The sequence below is a fragment of the Paramormyrops kingsleyae genome, chromosome 1 (assembly GCF_048594095.1).
Source record: "Paramormyrops kingsleyae isolate MSU_618 chromosome 1, PKINGS_0.4, whole genome shotgun sequence".
In the NCBI taxonomy this organism is placed as follows: Eukaryota; Metazoa; Chordata; class Actinopteri; order Osteoglossiformes; family Mormyridae; genus Paramormyrops; species Paramormyrops kingsleyae.
The window spans coordinates 59818024-59824265 of NC_132797.1; the positions used below are offsets into that span (position 1 = coordinate 59818024).

Here is a 6242-nt window from a genome sequence, read left to right on the forward strand (position 1 = left end):
AAAAGTTTGGGCACATGAAAACATGGTCTATTGAGCTTTGTAGGTTTTTTATAAGTGAATTAATCACAAGGCATAGTCTAATACCTGGTTGTGCCCAAACACACACACACAACCACATTATACATAATCATACATAAGTAGAAGTCAGAAATATTATGCTACATACCGTATTAACATTGTCAGGCTGTTCCCCACCAACACTAGGCTGAAGTGCAGGTGCCTGGACTACAACATCCTGTAGAGAGACAACATAACATATCACGAACACAGTATACGTTCATACTTTTACAATATACAATCACAAGGCATAGTCTAAATACTACTTCTATGCAGCAATAATATACAGTGACTATTTCAAAGCCCTAAATGAATATTAAACACACTGGGCTAAAACTAGAACCTGCTAACAAACCTAAGAACAGGGGAACTACAGGAGTCCTTACAATAACTGTGGTCCCTGTAAACCAGCTCTTCAGACCTACACACATACACACATGCTGAAATTAATAGTCTAAATGCATCTCTGGGACATTTCTCCACAATGTCCTTGCAAACTACTGTCCTCATATACAGACACACACACACACAACCACATTATACATAATCATACATAAGTAGAAGTCAGAAATATTATGCTACATACCTTATTAACATTGTCAGGCTGTTCCCCACCAACACTAGGCTGAAGTGCAGGTGCCTGGTCTACAAAATCCTGCAGAAAGACAACAGAACATATCACAAACACAGTATACGGTCATACTTTTACAATATACAATCACAAGGCATAGTCTAAATACTACTTCTATGCAGCAATAATATACAGTGACTATTTCAAAGCCCTAAATGAATATTAAACACACTGGTCTAAAACTAGAACCTGCTAACAAACCTAAGAACAGGGGAACTACAGGAGTCCTTACAATAACTGTGGTCCCTGTAAACCAGCTCTTCTTCAGACCTACACACATACAGTACACACCTGCTGAAATTAATAGTCTAAATGCATCTCTGGGACATTTCTCCACACTGTCCTTGCAAACTACTGTCCTCATATACAGACACACACACACAACCACATTATACATAATCATACATAAGTAGAAGTCAGAAATATTATGCTACATACCTTATTAACATTGTCAGGCTGTTCCCCACCAACACTAGGCTGAAGTGCAGGTGCCTGGACTACAACATCCTGTAGAGAGACAACATAACATATCACAAACACAGTATACGTTCATACTTTTACAATATACAATCACAAGGCATAGTCTAAATACTACTTCTATGCAGCAATAATATACAGTGACTATTTCAAAGCCCTAAATGAATGTTAAACACATTGGGCTAAATCTACAAAATCCTGCATAAAGACAACGGAACATATCACATTCACCGTTTATTGAATATGCTTTTCTTTTTTTATTAGCTATCATATCATCCAAGATTAGTATATAACTCCACTTAATATCTAGAAGTCTAAAACTAGTGACTATCAAACAGTTTCAAAGTTTATAGCTATAATACAATTTGATATGTTGTGAGAAAAACACCCTGACCCCCCTGTGAATATGAGTGGAATATGACACTGCACTAACACAGGATGAGCGGGGGCACTGAAGATCTATGCTAATGGGGGCTGAGCCTTTACTACGAGGGTCTGACTGAAAAGGTAACACTATTTTAACTAGTGTCCATTCATTTCGGTGGGGGAAAAAGAACATTTTAGAGAAGCTAATGCCCCCTAAACACTCTTAATGTCACCCCTGTACAGCACTCTACTAACTCAAATACATCTGACCAAAGGTGTACCTTGTGTCTCCAGGGCTACTCTGAATCACCATAGTTGTACGTAATCTCCTCTCCTGGAGTGATGTCTTTAGTTGCGAACAAACACAAATGTGGCTTTCCAGTCACAGATATGCTCTTCATTCTGGTATTTGGGCCGATGTGGTCGTCATTGACAAGCCTGCCAAGGGATCCATCTTCTCTTGCTGCATCAACACTAGAGTTATCAAAAATGGTAATGTATTAAACTAGGGCTATAGTCTTTTAATTTATACCTTCACTCATATACTTTTTATGCATTTCAATATTTTTTCATGCTTTGTGACAAATAAATTTTTAATCAAGTCAAATAAATCATCTATAAGGATCTACATTTGGCAAATACTGTACTTATATAAACAGAAACTAACAACCACTGAAAGTGCACGTAGTAACTGCAGATATCCTCATTTTGAGATGTCAGCCTTCAATAACATAAAACAATTTCAAAATTTAAATAAAACTTGAATTAGCTTCCTCATGACACACTAACTAATGGTTTTGATTTTAGCTGTGAATGTGAAAATCCCAGCTGAAGCGCACATACTGTTTACAGCCAGGAAGGAATACTATAGATCTCTATCAAAAAAACTTTGTTCATACTGTTCTCCCACTGGGGTATCAAAGTGCATTAATATATTTAAAATAATAATGTGTTATGATTTCAAATTAATATGCTTTGCATTGACTTTCACAGTAATAATTATGGTCCTTACATATTTCAACACTTACCACCACGACTTCCCATGAAACTTGAACTCAACCATAAAAACCTTTAAAAAATCATGGTAAACCCGTTGTCTTCTTTCCATTTCTTCTTTAGGAATAAGTTCTCCTCTGTATTCCAAGAGAAAATCTCCTTTTGCATAATGTCCACAACTAAATACTCCACGGCCTGATTAAAGCAGAATGAGCAAAATTATAATTTGTCTTATATAATCAGCCAGAAATGCAGTATTCAGTCAATGAGGACTTTAGCTTACCTTTATATGGACTGATATATCTTATCTCAAATCCACATTTATCAGTGCATGTGGATGCATGGTGAGCTGCATCTTCTTTAGGCTTTAAATTTCTTCTGCTGCTCCGCTTCCCTGCTGCAGCCATGGGGCTGCTTCCATTTATAAAGTATTGGTTGGTTTATCACTAATATACCATTATAGACTTGTGCAATACTACAAAATTAAACCTGTTAAAATGTCAAGTGCTTGTGCATTTATGGAAAATATTTAATTTGACAGTCTGATATGTTTCAAATGTATGATGAAATCAGTACGTTTTTAACATTTCAAATTTTAAGTTTGATAATCATATTAACATCTTGGCCACAAACAATGGCATATTAATATAAACATCCTCATCTGTTATATACATAAACAAATATTGTTATACTAATACTGAGGTATTTTATTATTAATAATTATTAATCAATCAAAGTAAAACTAAATTTGTGTTATATTATTTTTATCCTAACATCGCCCGTTGTATTTAAAACAGGGAAGGATGATATGATAAAATTATATTGTTTTGGGTGGACACTACTGGCCCATCCCTACGCTACTGCTGCTTATACTACCACAGGAGACGAAAGGTCCCTAACATTTCCAGGTATACAGCGTCCACAAACAACCCAATATAATTTTATCATATCATCCTTTCCTGTTGTAAATATATCCTCCTAATGCTGAAAAAGTATGTATGAATGGAAAAAAAAAATTCTCTGCATTAATTCTATAATTGTCGTACTATCACGTGCATTACAGCTACAGTAAGGAGCTGCCTTATTCTGCTGCGGGTGGGTCCCCGGTTTCGCGAATTTTCCCTACGTGTAGGCCTATAGGTTTACCAGAGTTAAAGACGGCCTTAAACATGGGAATTTAATATTTTTGTGTCAGCGTTAAGCTATTAGTGTCAAGGAATAATCTTTAAATTGTTCGTTCTGGCAAGTAAACCATGAATATAATAAGTTTAAACCCCTTCTGTTACATTAACATCAGAAAGATGTTTGTTCACTAAAACAACACTTTGGTGTGCATTTGCTGCGTCGCCTTTAATGGATGTGTATTTGCTTAGTTCGTTTTATGGGGTTTATGTCGGTATTATTACTTTCACGACACATGCAGTTTAGCCGAATTACCAAACTTAAGACGTGAAATTATTTTCCTCATAAAGTAAGGCATTTTTACTTGTTGGATATAAAACTTCTCACACCACGTAATTATTTTTAACCATTCATTAAACCAACGTTACCTACCTCGGTAAATGAAATAAAATAGAAAATAACAACGTAGGCCGGATAACTATTCTGCTTTCCTTAACACTTAACTAACTGGTATGCTAATTAAACAAAACGGAGAGTCGCGAAATAATCGATGACGTAAGACGCTTGGCACGTTCATTTGCATAAATGTCCAGTGAACCAATGAAAATGTTTCCCGCTAATTTTGTGTATCTTGGAGGAAATGTGTATCAATTGTGTATCAGATTGCAGTACCATACCCAAACGATTGGTGGTGCATCGTCATACACAAAAATACACAAAAGCTGGTTTTTATGGTATATTAAGACTTGCAATGAAAAGGTGGGAGGATGCTTCTGGCAGTTGTAGAAGTGCATCTATGCTGTCAGAATTATGAGGACATAGCTCCTGTCCTCATAATCCCAGATGTCCTCATAGTGTCGGTACGTATTCAGGTGAAATGTCCCCATAAGCCTTCAAAACCAACACACACACACACACACACACACACACACAGTATAATATTTATAATAAAGTACAGATGCTCCTCTACTTATGAACCTTCAACTTACGAACTTACAGTCCTCTTCGTTCTTATGTCTGAAAGTCCAAATTGTGTTCCTTGGGCCCCCGTTTCCTGTCCACAACATCAATTTCTTTTCTGCACGCCAACTCTGTCTAGTACTCTAGTACGACTTCTGGCCGCTACTCCCACCGCACAGCGTGTGTACTCCCAGCATCCTAGTTCTTTGTACTTGCGTATACCCTTAAAATGATGTTGAATAACGACTTACGAACATTCCAAGTTCAGAACTAATCTCATTCTTAAGTAGAGGAGCATCTGTATTGTAATAGTGGGTCGCTGAGCCATGCTCGCAATAATTAGACAGCAGAGATAGTTCGGGGTTTAATCACTCAATGGCGTTTATTACACCCATACTACTACAACCCACACACTCGCACTGCCCACCGTGCTCGTTGCCCCATTTACTCCTCAAACACACGGTGAGTGCACGCACAGATACACACACACACACACACACACACACACTACGTACAACAATAAACATTAACGATTATATATGACATAACACACAGCACATTTATAATGACACAAGCGATTACTGAGAACTATGTACAAGCTGGAAGCTGGCATCAGTCCAACATGCTGTGCTGCCCGCCGGTACCTCCGTACTACAGTATTTATTTACTTATAAACTTTGCCCAAATTCTGTCCTGGGTTTTCATTAACATTCTGCCCGTTACCCGCCCGTACCCGTAATAAATTATAAACAATTATTTTTTCTATGCACCTCTCAACATGACAAGCGCTAGGCCTACATGAATTTTTAATTGAAACGGAAAAGTCCGTTTAACACAAAATCAAATCAGATAGATCTAAGCTATCCATACTGTGACGAGTGTGAAAGAGAGAACGCAACAACACGCTCCAGCAAGGATTCTTTATTTCTCGGCTCAACTAGCTTCGAAGAGCAGTTTTGCACACACAGAATACAGCACCCCCCTGGTACGTGCTGGTAACACTATACAATGCCACAAACACTCAAACAGCTCCCCACTTGCTAACGTTCTGGAGGAGGGTGACTGGCGAGAAGGACCCAAATCAACTGTTTATTAAAACACAAACACAAAAAATTTTACCCACAACAATTCCCTACTTCTATTTTATAACAACTACTCCCCCTCTAATCTTCTCCAAAACATAAACAAATACCCGCAATATCCCCACATGCAAATTACTCCCTACCACAATGCCTCACGGGAGCACGAGTAGTAGTGCCGCTCGCTACAATACATTGTCTGCCGCAATGTAGTCTAAGCAAGGTTACGGTACAGACGTGTATATGAATGTTTGTCGAGGCGGTTATCTAAGGTACCCCCAACATACTGAACACACTGTGATGATGACAATTTGTACATGATAGTCTAATACATAGATATTTTCGCTTATGGTATTTTTGCAGGCTACAATACTGTTTTGATTGACCTGCTACCTGCCCATGTGTAATGAATTACCCGCCCGCATACCCGCCTGTAAAATTCCATAACATTAAAATCCGCCCGTTTCAGCAACTATCTGCGGGTACCCGACCCGGTGCAGGACTCTGGTTTCTGCCCATTATTTCACTTTTTTCTTTTACTGCCACCTTGTGGT

At 37.9% G+C, this 6242-nt stretch overlaps 1 long non-coding RNA gene across 1 annotated transcript; it reads right to left on the reverse strand.

Moving 5' to 3' along the window:
• Positions 1-1870: 1870 nt before the first annotated feature.
• On the reverse strand, positions 1871-3079 carry LOC140578864 (uncharacterized). The gene is made up of 3 exons (XR_011983150.1): positions 2811-3079; positions 2560-2722; positions 1871-2005 (listed from the first exon to the last, which is right to left on the reverse strand). It is a non-coding gene; the product is annotated as an uncharacterized lncRNA (long non-coding RNA).
• Positions 3080-6242: the final 3163 nt, after the last annotated feature.